The sequence below is a fragment of the Mytilus galloprovincialis genome, chromosome 3 (genome assembly GCF_965363235.1).
Source record: "Mytilus galloprovincialis chromosome 3, xbMytGall1.hap1.1, whole genome shotgun sequence".
NCBI lineage: Eukaryota > Metazoa > Mollusca > Bivalvia > Mytilida > Mytilidae > Mytilus > Mytilus galloprovincialis.
This window is the reverse complement of record NC_134840.1, coordinates 99852470-99873534: the sequence shown is the minus strand read 5'-3', so window position 1 is coordinate 99873534 and position 21065 is coordinate 99852470. Positions and strand designations below refer to the sequence as shown.

At 36.3% G+C, this 21065-nt stretch overlaps 1 protein-coding gene across 1 annotated transcript in view; it reads right to left on the bottom strand.

Moving 5' to 3' along the window:
• Positions 1-21065, bottom strand: part of LOC143066665 (uncharacterized) — a 52932-nt gene that overhangs the window by 9077 nt on the left and 22790 nt on the right. The window lies entirely within an intron of this gene.

Below are 21065 nucleotides of genomic sequence, written 5' to 3'. Positions count from 1 at the left end.
AATGGCAAATAAACACATTCAATTAGTTCACGGCTTCGAAAAGTGTGGTTAACAATTGTTTATAACCAGCAAATCTATGATTTGCAATACAAAAAACGTCATGCAAGAATGCTGTTGGGCCTGTAAATTTCATATCTACAGACACGTCAAATAAAGTTAAATACTAATTCCTAGTTAATTGAAAGACTGAACATGAATTAATAAAAGAGCTGTTCAGATCAAATTGACAGTTGCAGTTCAAAATTGGTTTACACAATTCTTTACTTTCACTTTTAGTTATATTGACGAATTTCTGTCACTCAATAATCCAAATTTCAATGAGTGATGACATCTCATATACATCAGTGAACTTCAAATTGAGAATACCACCGAAAGTAGATGGTCTGCTTCATATCTTGATCTTTTCCTCGATATTAACAAAGATGGACGACTTCAAGTTAGAATCTATGACAAACGTGATGGTTTCAACTTTCCAATTGTCAACTTCCCACTTCTCAGCAGTAACATACCCTTTACGTCATCGTATGGCGTTTAAAAATCTCAGTTAATACGTCTCGCTCGTGCATGTTCACACTATACGGACTTCATGAACAGGGGTGTGCTCCTTACACCAAAATTACTCAAACAGAGTTATGAGGAGGAACGACTGAAATCAACACTTGATAAGTTTAACGGTCACCATCACGAATTGGTTGTCCGATACGATGTGTCTGTGTCTCACTTGCGACATGTTTTGCAGTCTTAGATCTTTATATTTCAGTATTGTCGTCTGATCTGTAATTTTACCGATTCATTCTTATTCCCTATTGTGACTGAGTATGAAATTGCATGGCGGATAATGCATGTATAGCAGAATACGCTTATCCCGTCGAAGCACCTGGTCTGACTCCCTTTGGAGTTCCTGCGATTCCATCAGTTTATTTTTTGTTACACTGATTTGATTCTTCCTGATCAAAGTACGAGATTTTATGAAGTTAATATAATAAATTACTTACCAAGTGACTTGTATTTGTCATAAACCGAAACAAATTATTTGTGTCTTGCTTCGTAATTACAGTAAAATTTTGATATAACTGGACAGTCATTACTAACGTTTATATAGATAAGTGAGTTTTATTTCACCTTATGATTGAGCCATTGGGCGTGGTTATACCTAAACGCTTAAGACATGTAAGAAAAAAATATCCCACTTTAATGTGATCGGGAAAACGGTATATAATTGATTGCAAATCTTTGCAAAAAATAATATTTTTTGACGGCAAATAAGTCAGATAATGCATATTTTACGGTCTTTCTTGTCGTATAACACACACTAAGATTTGAAAAAAGGTTTTAGATTTTAAAATAGTCTGGTCTTGAACATCACTGAAGAGACTGTATTTATCGAAATACGTATCGAGATCACTAATAGTGGTACAATTTAAATTTTTCAGGTAGTCTTATCTTTTGGTTTTATATTGTTCCTCAACAAAAGAAAGATTAAAGACTTGATTATTTTTATTTCAATGTAATATATAGATTAAAGTAGTTATGGAATTCTGGAATTTCTGATGTTTTGATGAATAGTGACGTACATATGGGCGGGGTGATAACATGTACAAAAGTTAACTTTGAGCAGACATTTTGACTGCATTTGAAGTTAACTTAATGTATTTCGAGCATACAAGCAAGTTTAATTTTATCGGTGAAACAGTATACTTTAGTTTACTTTTACGGACTGCTCCAGTCTTATTGAAATGTTTGTTCAAGACCAGTATGTGTTTGACTAGTCCTAAGGACAAGACTACTCCGCACCAGACCAGGCCTGTAAAATCGTCTGCATTTGACCGGTCCTGTGAAAAGGTAAGCTCCGGACCAGACCTATAGACAGTATAAGATAAGGAGATGTGGTATGATTGTTGAGGGTAAAACTGTGGCAAGAGACATGTACGCTTAAATATGTAACCACGTCTGTTGAGCCATAGTTGTTAATAACAACTACATAAGCGCCCTAGGCGACGTCACTGAATTCACCCACGACGACAATGGGAAGGAACAAACTTAAGTATGTCGTCATACGGCGACAGTTTTGACATACTGGGGCCCGCAAAAAGTGCTTATGATTAGAAATTCAACATTTAATGTCCATATTTGAAAAAAAAAGATTAGATTAAATCGTCCGTTACCCAATGAGTGTACGAAATTAAATTAAAAGTTATATTCTGTTACACCGTTCCGTAATTTATATAGTTCGTTTGATTATATTCTTAATCTATTTATGTGTTCCAGTCTAGGAGGATTATTCATCTTTAACGTTAAAACATCGTACCGTCGCTACCTTTCCATCTCTCATACGTATCCGTTACAGGAAAATTACAAGGTCATTACGATCACGAGGAACATTTCGTCGAGACATCACCTTGGACACAATTCGTGGCTAACCACAGAGTGAGTTAATTATATAACATTGTATTTAAAGCCTTCAAATTGCCTTTCGTATGATTGAAACTTTTCTCCGTGAAATACTGGAAATGTAACCGTTCCTGAAAGTACAACACTTTCTCGGATTCAACGGACTGTGCAATCCATTATTTTGGACATTTCATACACTAGAAACATTAATTCAACACATTGTAAAATTGTATTTTATATGTTCCTGCTTTTTACCATTTGTTAGATTGGTTTAAGAATAAATTGTCAGCACCTGATATTCTTATCGCTTGAGCCCAATCGTGGTTATACTTAATGGTCAGGCCATTACAGTAAAAAGTCTACAACTTGCCTGTTGTGTCTCACAGATAACGCCACTTCACGTACAGTAAATTGACGACAACCTGTCTTTACATATCCAAACAAGGAACGTAGCAACGTACATACCTTTACACTGACAGTGGACTACATATCTTGTGTGTACTCGACAGCAACCCAACAACGTTGAGTCAACATGGATCCAAGTCATGTGGAACAACAAGAAGAGATACAGCCCCCAGAGGGAAATGTTCCAGATCTAGAACTCTTACAAAATCCGTCTAATACCACACATTTAGATGAAAATCCCGAGACTAGGCGAGTACGAGATCTCACCGAAAAAGGTAAAGGAGCCTACACAGAAAAACGTAACAAGTTCTGTGAGGAATTATAGGTCCTTTGGTCAGATATAACGTCCCAGTTATTGGAAATCACCACACCTCCCAATGAACTTCAGCAAGTCTTAACAGCCCAGGACATTCTTGTAAAAGCCTGTACAAATTATCGTAGGGTCACAGACGAATATCTGGACTATCTAAAAAGGACCAGAACGTTGGAAAGTCAAAAAGACATAGACGCATGTAACCTTACATTGGATCTCCGTCTGTCCAAAGTGGAACTGGCCATGGACTCTTTACACGAGCATCGCCTCGCCCTAACAAAGGCCAAATCAACTAAAACAAAGACCTCAAGGGGTAAGAAAACCTCGCACAGCGGTAGCTCTAACGTGTCAGACATGTCAAGCCTGGCACGGAGAAAGCGTGCCAAGGCAGAGGCTGCAAAGTCTAAAATAGCATTCGTCGAAAAACATGCCCTTATCCTATAACAGGAAACAATGTTAGAGGAACAAGACCTGTTCAGACAAATTGAAATGGAACAGGAAGCAGCACGCAAAAAGGCTGCAATGGAACAGGAAGCCACATGTAAAAAGGCTGAAATGGAACATCAAGCCACACGTAAAAAGGCAGAAATGGAGCAAGAAGTCGCTCAACGTAAAGTTCAACTAGAACAGGAGGCTGCACAGAGAACAGCTGAGCTAGAACAGGAGGCTGCTCACAGAAAAGTGCAATTAGAACAAGAGGCTATGCGCAGGAAGGATCAAATGCAACATGAAGCCGTACGGGTAAGCCGTGAAAAAGCCGAGCTGAAAGCCAGATTTAACATTGTTGAAGCTGCAGCCGCAGAAGCCGAGGCTCGTATCCTGGAATACGATGACAGCCAAACGTTTAGCGAAGTACCTTACGAAAAGGAAGACCCGCTCCAGCGTGTGCAAGATTTCGTCAATAAACTTCCTGTATCTACTGTTGTAAAGGAAGTAACAGGACCTCAAAAGAAAAAACAAATTCCTGTTAAGATCGAGCTGAGTCACGAAGCACCAGCGTTCGTGCCGTCCGTGGCACTGAACTTGCTGTCACAGACATCTGCTGTCTTACCTTCCGATACTAAGTCACCGGAAGTTACCTTAATCCCAGATCTGGGATTAGTAACCGGCATACAAAGACTAGGCCTTGCAGATGAGAGCCCTACTGAACACCAAAAACAGGGTGTTAAAGAAGCGATCCCTGTCTTACGCACAAAACAAGACTTTAAAGAAAAGATCCCTGTTTAACACCAAAAACAAGGCGTACAAGAAGAGATCCCTGTTGCATACCAGCAACAAATCAATCCTACGTCGGAAATAACCAGATTTCTCCTACGTAAGGACCTGCTTTTCTCCCGGTTAACAAGCTTTAACGATCGGGCTGAATCCTTCCATACATGAACAGCCAGCTTTAAAAACGTCATAGACGAATTACAAGTTTCTGACTCGGAACAAATAGACCTACTGATTAAGAGGCGAAGGCCAGAGTCTGGTAAACATGCCATGAGTATTAGGGCATCAAATGCCAACAACCCTACTAGAGGCCTACAGAGGTTATGGCAAAGACTGGATGAGCGATATGGTGCTCCAGAAATGTTGGAAGCCTCTATCAAGAGCAAAACTCGTCAATTTTCCTACCTTGACGAACAAAGATAACGCACGTCTTTATGACTTGTCTGATATTCTATCAGAAATCGAATATCACAAGGAAAATCCCAAGCTGGGATGTTTGCTTGCTTATTTCGATTCTTCGTCCGGTATAAATCCTATTGTGGAAAAACTACCATACGGACTCCAAGAAAAGTGGATAACAAGGGCTTCAAGATACAAGTCCAAATATGAAGTTGCCTTTCCGCCATTCACAGAATTCTCTGCCTTCATCAGGGAAATGAGCAAAATTAAGAACGATCCTGGGTTCATCTTTGGATCAAAAGTAACACCAAATACAAAAGACTCTACGCCAAGGTTCACACCTCAGACGTACTCTAAAGTCAACGTCCATAAGACGGCTGTTGAACAGCAAACTGAAGACAGCAGTCAACAACAAAATCTGTGTATCCTACACAAGACAAAGCATACCTTGAATGAATGCCGAGCATTCCGAGCCAAACCAATCGAGGAACGCAAGGAACTGTTAAGACAAAACAATGTGTGCTACAAATGTTGTGAGTCAACCACACACAGAAGTCGGGACTGCAACGCAAGTATCAGTTGTAACGAGTGTGGAAGTGAACGACATACCACAGCACTTCACATCACTAGACCACAACAATCTGAAAGTTCCCAGTTTAGCTCACCCAGACAAACCTACGGCGGGGAGTTAACACAAGTCTACGGCGGGGAGCAGACAGAGTCAGCTGTAACAAAGTTAACCTCTGTAAGTTCGATCTGCACAGAGATCTACAAAGATCATAAGAGCGAGAAATCTTATGCCAAGATATTACCTGTGGACGTGTACCACAAGGACAAGACAAACAAAATTATCAGGATGTACGCCATTATTGACGACCAAAGCAACCGGTCTCTTGCCTCGCCTGAATTCTTCAGTCTGTTTAACGTTCGGGAGAAACCTGAAAACTACTCTCTTACGACATGCTCCAGCAGAGTAGCTACTTCCGGGAAAAGAGTAAAAAATTTCGTCATAAAGTCTGTACATAGTGACGTACAATTTGATCTGCCTACATTAATTGAATGTAATAATATTCCCAATCATCGAGACGAAATTCCTACTCCTGAAGTTGCAATGCATCATCCTCATCTGAAAGAACTCAGAGGAAGCATTCCACCAATAGAGGAACGTTGTCAAATGCTTCTCCTTATTGGAAGGGACCTTATAGAGGCACATCACGTCCTTGAACAACGCCTAGGACCATCCCGAACTCCATTTGCCCAAAAGTTGAGACTTGGTTGGGTCATAATTGGAAATACATACATTGACAAGCAAACTTCTCCTATTGAAGTCAACACAAAGATAACTAACGTTTCAATCACGGAATCAGAACAACGTCTTGCCTCAAGACCGGAAATAGCCGTCAAGGACAAGAATCCAATTGTTGTTCAGTATAACGACAAAAGCTTTCATTCGAATGCCAAGGTCGCAAAATCGCATCCAATACAATCCCTTGAATTTACAGGACCTAGTACCAAGCCTGGTAAACGCACGAATTCCTCTAAAGGGACATCACTCGCGTCACTAAAAGCAAAATCTTTGACTTCTGTAGAAAAATCTATAGATAAAGAAAATTTCATTCCGAAATCAACTGGACCTGAAGTTCATGGTGAGGAAATCAGTAGCATTCACAAACCTATTCCGATAGAAGGACCTATTGCTAATATCAACCTGCCTTTGAGCAAGCAACCTCTACTCCGAGGAGGAAGCAATATTGCCAAATCTGACTTGAATTTTAGTGAAAAGGAACCAGTAGTCTTATCTGGACATTATCACAAAGGAACACCTTTTCTTGGATATTACTACAACAAATCAAACATAGAGGACCCCACTTCACAGATAGAACAACTGGATCAACAGGATGGAACGTTAGGACGAAACGCTTAATTTCGTCTAATACTCAAAAAGATGTGACATTTCGGCAAACCGAAAGAGGATCAAGTATCAGATCTCGTCATACCCAACGGAGGACCACCTTCAACCGTCGTCGATGTCTAACAACGTTGGAGAAAACAGTTCCTACTATCTCAAAAGCAACTATGGGACATTCTGCAAATCGCAGCAACCTTATTGGAGAGATCCTTCTTCTTAGGACAAGAAACTGTGCCGAACCCAGTTTCCCGTGGAATTAATCTATTCTGGAAACTTTATATTGAGAGGTCGTAAGTTGAAACCTGACATTTCTCATACGACCAATAGTGGACATTACTCTTGTACATAATCAATTTATGTTTGGATTTTATTTATTTCATATATTCATATGCGATTTAGTTATGGAAAAGTGATATCATATAGACATCAGACGGGGAGTATTCTGTTACACCGTTCTGTAATTCATTTAGTTCGTTTGATTATATTCTTAATCTATTTATGTGTTCCAGTCTAGGAGGATTATTCATCTTTAACGTTAAAACATCGTACCGTCGCTACCTTTTCCCCTCTCATACGTATCCGTTACAGGAAAATTGCAAGGTCATTACGATCACGAGGAACATTTCGTCGAGACGTCATCTTGGACACAATTCGTGGCTAACCCCAGAGTGAGTTAATTATATAACATTGTACTTAAAGCCTTCAAATTGCCTTTCGTATGATTGAACCTTTTCTCCGTGAAATACTGGAAATGTAACCGTTCTTGAAAGTACAACATTTTCTCGGATTCAACGGACTGTGCAATCAATTATTTTGGACATTTCATACACTAGAAACATTAATTCAACACATTGTAAAATTGTATTTTATTTGTTTTTCCAGCTTTCTACCATTTGTTAGATTGGTTTAAGAATAAATTGTCAGCACTTGATATTCTTATTGCTTGAGCCCAATCGTGGTTATACTTAATGGTCAGGCCATTACAGTTTACCAGGAAAGTCTTTTTAATTTGTGAGTCTTCTTCATCATGTTAATCTACATTGTCTATGTACTTCCGTCACTTCTATCGGGCCTTCATTATCGCTGTTTGTGTCGGTGGAGTACTTCTGTGTGTTATGTTTTCATGTTGCTCGTCAGTGTAATCGCTTGTAACATCCAACGGTGTATCTGTTGCCACCAACGGAAATAATTCTAAAATTGACATGGATGTCTCACCATTGCTTCTCTGTATCCGTGTTGCACGTACAAATCAATCATTTCTTCCTAATAGATCGTTTACGATTCCTAATGTTCAATTCATTATGGATTTGAACAGTGTCTCTAATATGACTAGATTGGTCGTTTTTTCTTGAAGCTTATGTAATTCACTTAATGCAGTTAGATACTCGGACTTCCATCATGTCAAGAAGTGTTGTATCAGTAAAGTGTTTCTTTGTGCACTTTTCTTTATGTCTCCATAATTCATGCAGGTTGGATCGTTGAATTCCTCTATTTTAATTCGCAGATATGGAATCGTTGATGTTCTTCTTCCATACAAAAGATGAGAAGGGGTTAAAGTTTTGCAGTCTCTTATAACCGATTAAAAAATATCTAAGCGGCCTATCATTCAAAATTCTTTTTTTTCTGTCACAATAGTCTGGAGAGTTTCTATATTGACATTTCTATATTGACATGAGATCGTCCAAGTGTGTTTTTCAGGCTTGTCCTTGTTATAAGAATTAGACTCTTCAAGAATCCACCATACCAAGGTGCGCGTTTCGGTATGAATTTCCGATCTATTTCTCGAATAGATAAAGTATCTTTTAATGTAGATAATTCACATACTTGTTTCAGTTCCCCTGATCCTGCACTGTACGTAGAAGCATTGTTTGGTATAAGTGTCTTATGTTTTGATTTACGACTGACGAAACGCCTGTATGCTTGAATAAACGAATGTACGGTAAAGTTCGGTACCACTTCAAGATGCACTGCTTTTGGCAGAAGCACAGTTAAATGGGCATATCTACGCTTTTGTCAAATTTCCTTTTCAGTCTCTTACAAGTACAGTTCCTGTCAATTACACTCTGGTGACTGTAAATGTGAAATCTAATTTGAGGTAAAAATGACTTGTCTGGTTCAACGAACGATTTCCCGATCTCTATGTGGAAATACACATTTGCGGAGTAATTTCGTTACATATTGCCAAATAGTTGGTATCCAAAACGTCTATAAAAGTCCTGGGTGCCTCTTTGACCGAATGGTCCAACTACTGTTTCATTAGTCTGTCAACTATAAGATTGTGAGTTCGAACCCCCCACATGGCAGGTGCATTAGACTCCAACCTTAATTGACTAGGATTGTCAGTTTTCACGCGAAGGTCGGTGGTTCTCTCCAGGCACTCCGACTTCCTCCACAAATAAAAAATGATCGCCATGCAATAGCCAATAGTGCTGAAAGTGGCGTTAAAACACCAATCAATCAATCAATCAATCTATGAAAGGTGCTAACTGTCTCACTCGAGGTACTTAGTTTGGTGTTTCTGTGGTGTACCCATCGCAGACATGACATATTAATTGTGTACATAGACTCCTGGAAATCTAAAATCCAAGTTTTAACTACTGTTTGAATTGTATGAACCTCCAGCGGTACACTTTTGCTTGAAATCCTATCCCGCCTACACTTGCAGATAAAACGATGGAAATTGTCGGTGATATGTTGTAATCTCATACGATCCATAATTGGAAATATCCAATGAGTTGGTTATACCGGCTTTCTTAATTTGGTTAGTCAAATCCAAGTTGTCCGATTCTTCTTAATTCCCACTTTCATCTACCAGTGACGTCAAATCGGTGTTTTTCCAACTGCTTATTTCCGGCGATTTTAAGCTGTCTATCAATTCTGCCTTTTCCGCCGGGTTGTTATCAGTAAGGCAATTCTGTTTATTCATTCACTCGATTTGTTATAAAACGCTTCAAAGTCTTCGTAGATGTCACCCAAATAAGTGCATTGCTGCTATCTGGCCAAAATACCATTTTTTTATATTTAAGCATTGAATGAAGACATGGAGCTAATCGTACTTCGATGAGTGTTGTCATAAACTCAAGATGCGGAAGTGTTCAGCATTTTGCTGATGCTACTCTGATTTTTGACATTACTAAAGTCGTTCGTTTTTGTTGCTCAAATATGCTGCTGCTCCATACGCCTATGAACTTGCATCTGGAAATACCTGAAGTATTATCTCCATTGATATAGTTGTCTTGGTAAAGATATACCCATTAATGGTTAATTTTGTTGCTTTTTTATAGTCAAATCTGTCGATGTAGTCTTCAAGTTTACCGAAATCTGTTTGTCCCATTAGAATCCCCATTTCCATAACTCCTGTAACAGGATTTTAACTATAAAAGTGACCGGACTAAGTCAACCAACTGGGTCGTAAATCTTTGAAGAATATTTCAAAACTTCACTTCGGTTGCATTTTAAAGTAAGAATTTCACGCTTCGGGTAGGAGATCTCGTCGTTTCGACTGTTCCATAGCATTCCAAGTATTTGTGTTTACTTATCCGTATTCTTTTAAAGCCAATTTAGCACTGCTGGAACACCATTATCTCAAATTGAATCCAGCTCCCGCCATCAAGCCGCTTGCTTCCATGAAGTTAATATACAAATCTTCTTTTTTCATACCAGATAATATGTCATCAACGTATATGTCTGTTTCTAGCATTCTGACTGTTTCATTGTTTCCGAATTGTTTCAAATGTTTCTGCATTGTGGCGTTGAGTATAAAGGGCGAAGACGTCGTTCCAAATGACACTGATCTGAATCTGAAAGTTTCCCCGGACTTCCTTGTTTTGTAGGGTCATTGAGCCACACGCATCCATGACATCGTGTAAAGTCTCTATCTTCTTCCATCAATCCAACATGTCAGAATACTTTTTCAATATCGGTACATGTAGCAAACTGGTTGGCTCTAAATTGTACTAGAATATTTGTTCAACTAATCTAATATTGTTGGTGTGTCCATTAGACAATCATTTAGACTTTGATGATTTGGTAACTGATGACAACTGCATTTGTACACTATTCGTATGGGGAAAGTGCTAGTTTCTTTTGGAATCGGGTGGTGTTGAATGTAAAGGATTTCCCCGCTTTTCTGTAAATTTTCATTTATTTTCTCAACGAATCCTCGGTGTTTCTGTTCGAGAGTTATATCCCCATACTTCTTTAGTAATGTAGGATCCTGGCTAAGTTGTTTATTGACATTCTGTGTTCTTCTTCTCGTTACTATATAGTTGAATGATAATCCATCATGATACTGTTTCCGTGACAACTTTGCAAAGTATTATTCCCTCTGAATTCAATCAAATTGTTATGGAATGTTTCCTAAAAAACCAATATACTCCAATCTCCAAAAGGTTTCTAGAACATGCCCTTCCATTTTATGTGAAACAAAAATGTTGAATATGGTATCTACAAGTATCAACGAGTTTTCTCTATTGCCGTTTATTGGACCGGAAAGTCAGTAGCCTAATTTTGACTTCAATGCAGTTGGACCATGTCCTCGTTCAACCGCATCATGCAATATATCACAGTAGAAGTCTGCCCCGATTTAAAAGAACATTTCAAACGACTGTTACTGACTACCGGAATTTCTAGTTTTAGTCCTTGTAAATGGTTAGGTCCTCTGTTAATGTGGCAATTTTTTTCTGTATGGTATGGCAATCATAGATACGATCAGAACGCGTATCGGTATTATCTGCCCGGCGTCTGTTTCTACGTAAACTGTTGATTTATCCAAGTGTCATTCGTTTTTGTAAAATTTCTATTCCTGTGTACATTAATTGAGTTTTCTCGCTTAATCCTCTATTACAAATGATCCCTCATCAAAAGTATATTGGTATCTTAACATAAGCAGTCGGACCATACGAGTGTTACGGCAGTTTTGAAAAGTTCATTTGTGCGTAAATCTGCTAATCATGAGTGTAGAACTGTCCGTGTCATTTACAAGATGTCTGATTGAAAGCTGATGAAGTCTGCCAAATGTCCATTGCTATCATGAACATTCATATTATGTGGCCTGTCATTTATATTGTGAACAATTTGCTTACTCTTGTCATTATCTTGGTTTATGCTGTTGTTAATTGGCGTTCTGTACATATACGTGTGTGGTGTCTTTGTTGCTAATACGGCACATGTGTTTAGATTTACATTCATGTAAACGATGTTAGCCAAAACAGTTGAAATATAATTTCTCACGTTTTACAATATTGATGCTTGTTGCTGGATCGGACAAGTTCGTGGAATACGTTGGTACATGTATATCTTGGCAGAATACAGAAGGTTTAGTTTCCAAATTCTGGTGGGTATTTCTCTCATTAGCACTTGATTCTGTCGGGATCTTGTTAATTTATTCCAGTAAAGAAAGACGACGTAGTCATTATATTGTATGAAGTTTCATTGTCTTGTCCTTCGTCTTTTATTTTTATTTCAGGAAAGATACTCTTCGAGAGGTATCGTACCAACCAGCTTTCAGTTACACGACCAAAAGAGAGGCGAAAGATACTCAGATGATATTCAAACTGAAAATGTCATGGTAAAAAACGAAAAACGACAAACAATAGTATAACTGATCGTACGGCCTTCAACAATCTCAAAGACACCAATATAACAACATGTTAAACAATTCAGACTAACACCAACTGCATGATTAAAAACATAACAAAAAAAAAACAAAAACAAATATAACAGACAGCAACTAACGTCAACCAATGAAATACAGGCTCATGACTTGGGACAGACACAGATAGAGTGGGGCGGGGTTTAACATGTTTTTGAGCGATCAATCCTCTCGCTAAGCTAGGACAGTGGTGTAACAACACAACATAAGAACAAACCCTTAAAAAAAGGTTTAACATGGCTTGCTTATATCAGACTGCTTTTGACAGTCCATCATGTTTAGCACTATCCCTACAAGACATATCTTTTTGACTATTTATACGTTAATTTTAGTATTTGTATATTATCCTGGTATCTATGGTGAGTTTATTTCCAGAACAGCAAATATTATACTCTTTATAAACATATTGAAATATCTTTGTTGATGCATGACAGTTATTATATTCTTGTAATAAAATTACGGTATAATATATTTTGTTCATTTGTCAACATAAATATATATACATGAAGCGAAACTTCTTTTTCGAAGACGGATACAAAGCATTCTAAAAAATAAATGTATACGATTGGATGGTAAAAACATGTTTAACTTGCTTCGTTCCCCTATTTGTTAAGTCCCCTTCAAGGTAGATACGCGTACATGTTATATTCATCGTAATCTTTGATTAACAGATCATATTTCAAGCGGAATATTCAAAATGAAAGTTGTATAGTGCCCGCATATCTAAAATTTTGTATAATCATCTCAAGCACTTTTTAGAATTTTTCGGTATTATCGATCAGCTATTCGAAGTTTGTATTATATTGGTAGATTGATTGTTTTTTGCTAATTAACGTCTTGTATAAAATATGTCATGCATGTTGAGGACCTAAAAAAATTGACAATAGCTAAAATGGTAAGGTTCTCGAAGGAATAGAGTTGACCGGGATGAAAAGCGCACAGTTTTTACTGCAACTGCAAAATTAAGGTATCTTGGATATGAACATTCATTTTATATTATAACATGCCACATATGGGCCCTTCAGGGAGGTGTTGCTTGGGTTCTTTTAACGCATCGTAGTCAACTGCCCTATTCAGACCGGACGTGCCTGTTTATTCATGCAACCACACAACCAAACAAAAGCACCGCTTTACGACGAGTGTAACAGTGGTAACGATTGCAGTCCAGAGACGACAATGTTTCTATACCAAGTCAACCCTTGGGATCGTGTGTATTAGAAAAAATAAATAAACACAAATTATTAGTACAATACATCCTGACATACAAAGTTTACTGACCAGTTCAGTATTTTGAATACAATTAAGACATGACGGCACTTTTTATTAAAGCTGGCAACCACTTTTAGTTATGTATACCAGTTTTGGTCTCATTTATATTATGCAATCCATCCCTAGTTACCATATGAACTAAATTATGATAAAAGCATATAATTTTCAATATATAATACAAATATAGCCAGTGTTTATTGATGTGGGAGAACATTTTTGTGATAGAATCCATCCTGAGATATCAATACTACTGTTTTTAATGCCGGTTCAGTATTTTAAATAACATCAAGAAACTCTTAAGTAAAGCTGATAAAACAATAAAGATATGTATACCAATATTAGTGTCTGTTTATCATTCAATCAATCTTGAGTTACCACATTTACTGATTTATGATAACTTCATACAATGTTTGATATAAATATATAATAACTTATAACGGATCAGAACTTTTATATGAAAAACATGGCTTAAATAATTTGATCTTTATTATAACTTCCAATGTACACAAGCAGTTTGTCTTATTACAATATTACCAAGATCTTGTTTCCATTTTTTTAAGAAGATATTTTTATTCTAATGAAGTTTGTAAGTATTTATATCGATAACCAAAGACATTGTTTAATATGTTACCAGTCTATACAAAGCAGTCCTGATCACAGCTGACTTATTGTGAAGCATGCAGGTAAATTAAGAGCCATTACATAGCCCCTTAAATTACAAAAATAGAAAAATTATTCAAATCTTTCAAAATGATGTTAATTTTATTGATAATTGAACAGGCTGACATAATATGAACACTTAGTGCAGAAATGCCACTTGTAATGTATCTATGATGTCATACACACATTAAAGTTGTTGGTGAAAATAGATATGAGACAAGGCCTTACCCAAAAAAATATTTCACTCACATTTGCATCTTTTAAAAATACATCTTGTAGTAAAATGACGTTTTGAGTATAGCCTTTGTTCATATCAAAATATCAATCACACAATCTCAACATGAGGCTATTTTTGACTTTTTCTGAAGTTTTGAAGACCTAATGCAACTATGCCACAGGTCTAAATGGGGGGGGGGGGGGGGGGGGGGGGGGGGGGGAGGGTGGTGCTTCATTTCTGTACTTTAAATTTGTATGTCATTTTTTCTCTCTATGTTATGTTTTTGTCCATTATCCTACGTTTTTTGATATTTTAGCACCGTATTATACTCTATCCTTTTGGGGCCGTACATTCTGTACTGTTTGTCCTATATTATCTATTCTGTAAACCCCACACAGAGCATTATGTAAGATAACATAAAAAAAACATACATACTAAACATTGCTAGTTTAATGTCTTTTGAAAATCTGAAGTAGGTTTTTTTTGCAGATTTATATATTTTTTTTAATTTCAAATTTAGAGAACCAAATCAGTGGCCTTGCCATACATTCTCCCTTATAAAGGAATATGCAAGTATATTTTGAGGAAGGGGGAAATTGGACGGGTGTTTAATCTTTGACATTTCCTAGAATTATCATAATTTGAATACAAATTAAGGGGTTGAACTGACCTGTAAAAGTGTAATTTAAAGGGATCCAAACCCTCCTTCTTTGTTTTTTGCTTGATCCTAAAGACCCTTTTCCATGTACTTATTCGAGGAACTGTCTCCTCCTCAACCATGGTTTTGTATTTGTAGGAGGCAATCAATCGATCAATCGAACAATCAGCCAAACCCACCAAGCAAGCAAATCAATCGATCAACTAATCGATATGAATAATTTGTCACTTGATCATGTAGTACGGCGGCTTTCCTCAACTATTACTATTTTATTTCAGATAGGTAGGCATTTGAAAAAAATGTCTCACTTCCGGTAAAATCTAAAATGGCGGACGTCATACTAAAATCAGCCCAATATCGAAGGCTAGTTTGTAAAATGTGTTATTATCATGCTACTATCATAATATTTGTACAAACCTTTGTTTTTTACTTTATTTGGATAAATTAAATAGATTAGATGTCTTCAGAAACCCTACTTCCGGTTAAAATCCAACATGGCGGACATTGTACTTAAATAAGCTTATTTTTTAGGGAGTGTGATTGAAATGTGTTTTAACGTATTGCTACTATCATTACATTGTGCAGGAACCTTTCTTTGGTGCTTCTGATGGATACAATGTATAAGACATATGTCTTAAAAACCCTTACTTCCGGTAATATCCGAAATGGCGGACATAGAAATATCAATTTATTATTCAAATTTTCAACTGGTTTTAAAATGTAAAGAAAATGACTTTTTTTTGTGCTGGTCATTAAACTTTTGGCTTTAAGTTATCCCAAAAACCACTTATTCTATCATGTTGTAAATGTTTAAATATAAAGTTGACACTTCCGGTAAAAATATGACGTAAATTTCAAAGATGAGTCCTCAATCCATTTCTATGATGTAGAGTTTTGGATAGATTGATTAAAACAAAATAAAATCACTATAGTACTAAAACATATTTACAATTACTACTATTTGGCCAAGAATACATGTTTATTCACAGTCACCACCACATGCACACAAGGCAGTGCACGGGAGACCCACTTTTTCCACATTAAAAATGACCGCGGCATCCTTTCTTACATCCATAATATACAAGCTTCTGAAAAAAATGATGAGGCCTCAGAAAGAGTTTTTTTAAAAGGGACCCTCTTTGTCCCTTCGCAATCCATTAGTGCCTGGACTAGGTAGCATTAGAGCCAATCCCAAGCTCGTCTCACTAAATACCTGCATCAGTATATTGCACGTTTTACATGCTTGAAAAGAGTAGACTAAACCGGTAAAGGTATGGGTTAGAAATAAGTGTGTGTGATCACTCATTGCCTAGTGCATTGGAAAGGCAATTGGTAGTTATCAATCCAAAGATTTTGCCTCCCCAAACACAATCCATAGTACGTCTGCCCCTATGGCACGGAATAGCGAAATAGTATTGACAGCATCATCAGTGACTGTTAATCATGACTCGTTGAAGTTCGTGTTTCACTATATCAGACACATGCACCATGATTTTAGTGTCTATCTCTTTATGTGAACATGGTGCTACACTTGAAATACATCACGTGGTGGATAAGATAGAATATACTGAACATTTGTTGCTACAACTACCATACTCATCAAAGACTTCTTCCACTCAAGGTATTTTATTAAGGTGAGGACATAATACCCAATCATCATACTGGTTACGAAACACCTTGAAACTGTAACAACAGTGGGTGTAGTGTCGGATGCGAACATAGACAATACTGTTAGTTTGAAAGCTGCTAAAAGAAGCAAGAGCAACATTTAGGGGAAAGGGAATACACAGACGAATTCAGGGGTAAAAACATCCTCAAAATGGGCAAAGTTTTCTGAGAGATGACGACAATAAGAAAGAACTTTGAAGTTTACATTCACAGTAGCTTGCTCAATACAATTTTGAGTACAAGGTAGTTGTAGTAACAAATGCTCAGGATGTTCAGTGTTATCCACCACTTGATGATGTTTCAAGTTTAGCACCATGTTGAACGACAACAAATGTATGTGACGTATACAATTTTCTGACGTCAGACACTCAATAAATGTGTTCGTAGATAGTAGATGTTTTTGTGTTCTGTTAAATTGTTCCTCTTAAAATTGTTAAACGATGATGACTGATATACCCATATTTTGACTATTATATTTATTGTGTCTGTTTATTTAACGCATCAATGTAAACATATCGGAAATTGATGAGACTGTCATTAAAGTGAGAGGGTTAGCGCTATAGAACCTGGTTTAATCCACCATTTTCTACATTTGAAAATGCCTGTACCAAGTCAGGAATATGACAGTTTTTGTCCATTCGTTTTTGATGCGTTTTGTTATTTGATTTTGCCATGTGATTATGGACTTTCCCAATTGATCTTCCTCTAAGTTCAGTATTTTTGTGATTTTACTTTTTACACAAAGAGAATGACACTAAAATTAAAATCGATGTGTCTGATGCAGTGAAACACAGACTTAACTGAGTCATGACTCGAACAGTCGATACTGATGTCATTGCTGTTTCGCTATTCCGTGACATAGGGGCAGACAAACTTTGGTTTGCATTTGGAAGGGGAAAAAGCATAAGATATATATCAATCCATGACCTTCCAAATGCACAAGGCATTAAAAGATAACACGTTTGCTGGAAAAGGAACTGCATTGGTGACATTAATGGAGTTTAAAGATGTGACTTTAGCATTTAGAATGATGATTGACCAGCCAACATCACCATATGGATTTGATAAATTTAATGTCATTGTAAACGATACGTGGTTTTGTTGTAAGATCGAAAAAATGAAACAGATTGGATTAACAAGGCAAGAAAATATGTGTTTTTGGAATTTATGGATGTGAGAAACAATACCACAGTCTTTGTAAATATGGGAAATCAGCTCTTCAATTGTGAATTGAGGCCTAACGAGAATGCTGATTGGGTATTATGCCCTTACCTTAATAAAATACCTTGAAACTGTCATACGAGTGGATGAAGTCTTGGATGCGTATGATAGTTATAGCAACAAATGGTCAGGATATTATATCTTATCCACCACGTGATGTATTTCAAGTTCAGCACCAAGTTCACATTTAGAGGCAGACACTAGAATTATGGTGCATGTGTCTGATGCAGTGAAAGTCGAACTAAAACGAGTCATGATTCGAACAGTCGTTAATGATGATGCTGTCACTACTGTTTCGCTATTCCGTGACATGTTTGGATTAATATCTATCAATGGCCTTTCAAATGCAGTAGTAATTGAGTTTTTAAAAGTTATCCTCTTTGTCCACGCCTGGAGTGGGTAGCATAAGAGCCAGTCCCAAGCTCTGCATTGCCTTGTGTTCATGTGGTGGTGACTGTGAATAAACATGTATTCTTGGTCAAATAGTAGTAATTTTAAATATGTTTTAGTACTATAGTGATTTTATTTTGTTTTAATCAATCTATCCAAAAACTCTACATCGAAGAAATGGATTGAGGTCTCATCTTTGAAATTTACGTCATATTTTTACCGGAAGTATCAACGTTATGTTTAAAAACATTTACAACATGATAGAAAAGGTGGATTTGGGGATAACTTAAAGCCAAAAGTTTAATGACCAGCACAAAAAAAAAATCATTTTCTTTACATTTAAAAAAAAGTTGAATATTTGAATAATAAATTGATATTTCTATGTCCGCCATTTCGGATATTACCGGAAGTAAGGGTTTTTAAGACATATGTCTTATACATTGTATCCATCAGAAGCACCAAAGAAAGGTTCCTGCACAATGTAATGATAGTAGCAATACGTTAAAACACATTTCAATCACACTCCCTAAAAAATAAGCTTATTTAAGTACAATGTCCGCCATGTTGGATTTTAACCGGAAGTAGGGTTTCTGAAGACATCTAATCTATTTAATTTATCCAAATGTATTCGGCTGATTTAAGTATGACGTCCGCCATTTTGGATTTTACCGGAATTGAGACATTTTTTTTAAATGCCCACCTATCTGAAATAAAATAGTAATAGTTGAGGAAGGTCTATGACAATTGTCATGGTTGTAGGAGGATGTGCACAATTCGTCTGAAATATGCTTGTAGCCGCCGGACTAATGTGTTGATGTTATACAAAAAAGTTTTCATAAAAAACAACCAATAATCATATTAGAAAAATATTCAGAAACCTGCGCTCACAATCGTTTTATTTTTATAGGTAGCAATGTTAAAAAAGCTATTAGTGTTCCGAGTAAAATTATAATTAAATAAGTTCATACTTTTTAGATGTTCCCTTTTTTAAAGGTCTAAACTCTCAACTCTCGACTCCCAATTTTCAAACTTTAAGGTAAATATTTATTTAACATCTATAGTATCTTCCTCCACCAAAATTTATAATTATATAGTGAGGAGACATTTAGCTGCGCTCTTAACATTAAAAATCCTCTGATTAGTAAATGTGATCGCCTCTGTTATTAATGATTTGAATATAGAAACCCTTGTGAAACTGATTATCACTTTTATGGGGATGTCACCACGTTAACCAACATCAACGATAGGACCACATAAAACAGCACCAAAAAAGATGAATTGAAAAAGCCGCTGTCGAAAAAAAATATCAGCTTCTGTGTAATAATGCATTACAAATGAACTAGATAAATCGCCAAAAAAAAATTCTAAATAAACAAGGAAAGGACTTTAGAAAATACCTTCACAAAGTGTAATTTTACGAGAAATATGCATAACAGAGATGATATATGATGCGACACCATACCAGCAGCATATGACGGCAACAATTTGTGTTGTGGTGTTAATTTACTTGCAAGAATTTAAGAGCCGCAGAAAACAGATTTACGTAGATAACCTCATCATAGATACCAGGATTAGAAAATAGTAAGCAACATAAGGTGAGATATGACTGTTTGAATATCTATAACCCTATTGCATTTGTACCGACACATGTTTATAACAAAATACATAATCATTTAGTTTTTTTTTACATCGTGGTAATCTGATTCCTTTTCAAGTATTTGAAAAATAACATTTTTAGGTCTTTCGACTTTTCTTTGGAAACCCTATTGATTTTGTTCTGATTATTACTATTTTTTCTTCCGCCAATGTTTGATCTTGCATCCAATTTTTGTTTCGCAATATGTTGCTTATATATTTTATGTATAGTATTGTACAGTTTACTGTTTTTCGTGTGTGTGCATCTCCTCCGTAACAAAAAAAAGATATCGACAAAATTCTTTTTCTAAATTGTTTGTTATATCCTCAGAAATGTTTTACTGATTTGGATTGAAGCAATCCGGTTAAATTTTATAGGAGTTATCTACCTTTACAAAATAAATTTGTCGTTATGTTTATGTAACTCATAAACGGTAAGCCATATAAACATAGAGTCTTTTATTTGAGGTCCTTTGTTCATACCTTAGAAAATGAGGTCAAGGTCAAAGGTCAAGGTCATGTTCTCCATTTTGACTTTTGCTTGCTGTTGCTTTTCATCTGACACTTTAAAAGATATATATAAAAGAACTAGTGCAAAATGTTTCCTTTATTGGGATAAAGATATGATACATTTGGTTTGAAACAATCTAAGGACATCTTAAAGAAGTTATTGCCCTTGAAATGTTTTAATTTAAAATTATTTGATTAATACTTCAAATTGGTTCATTAAAAACCCATATTTTTCAAAATGTCGGATGACATATGACCTTGAAAAATGTTCACCGGAAGTGACCTCAAGTAAACCGGAAGTAGACACATTTTTCCATGGCAAAGTACATAGAAACCTTATATTTTAAAAAAGGCATATATAAACCTATCATTGTAGACCGGATGTGACCATCAATAAACCGGAAGTAGCTAGTTATCTCCCTTATTATAGGCAAAAGTATATAGAAACCATATATTTTTGGAATCAGTGTATATACAGCTATGATATGAGACCGGAAGATACATTTTCTCAACCGAATAAGCAAACTATCTACCTAATTTTAGACAAAAGTATAT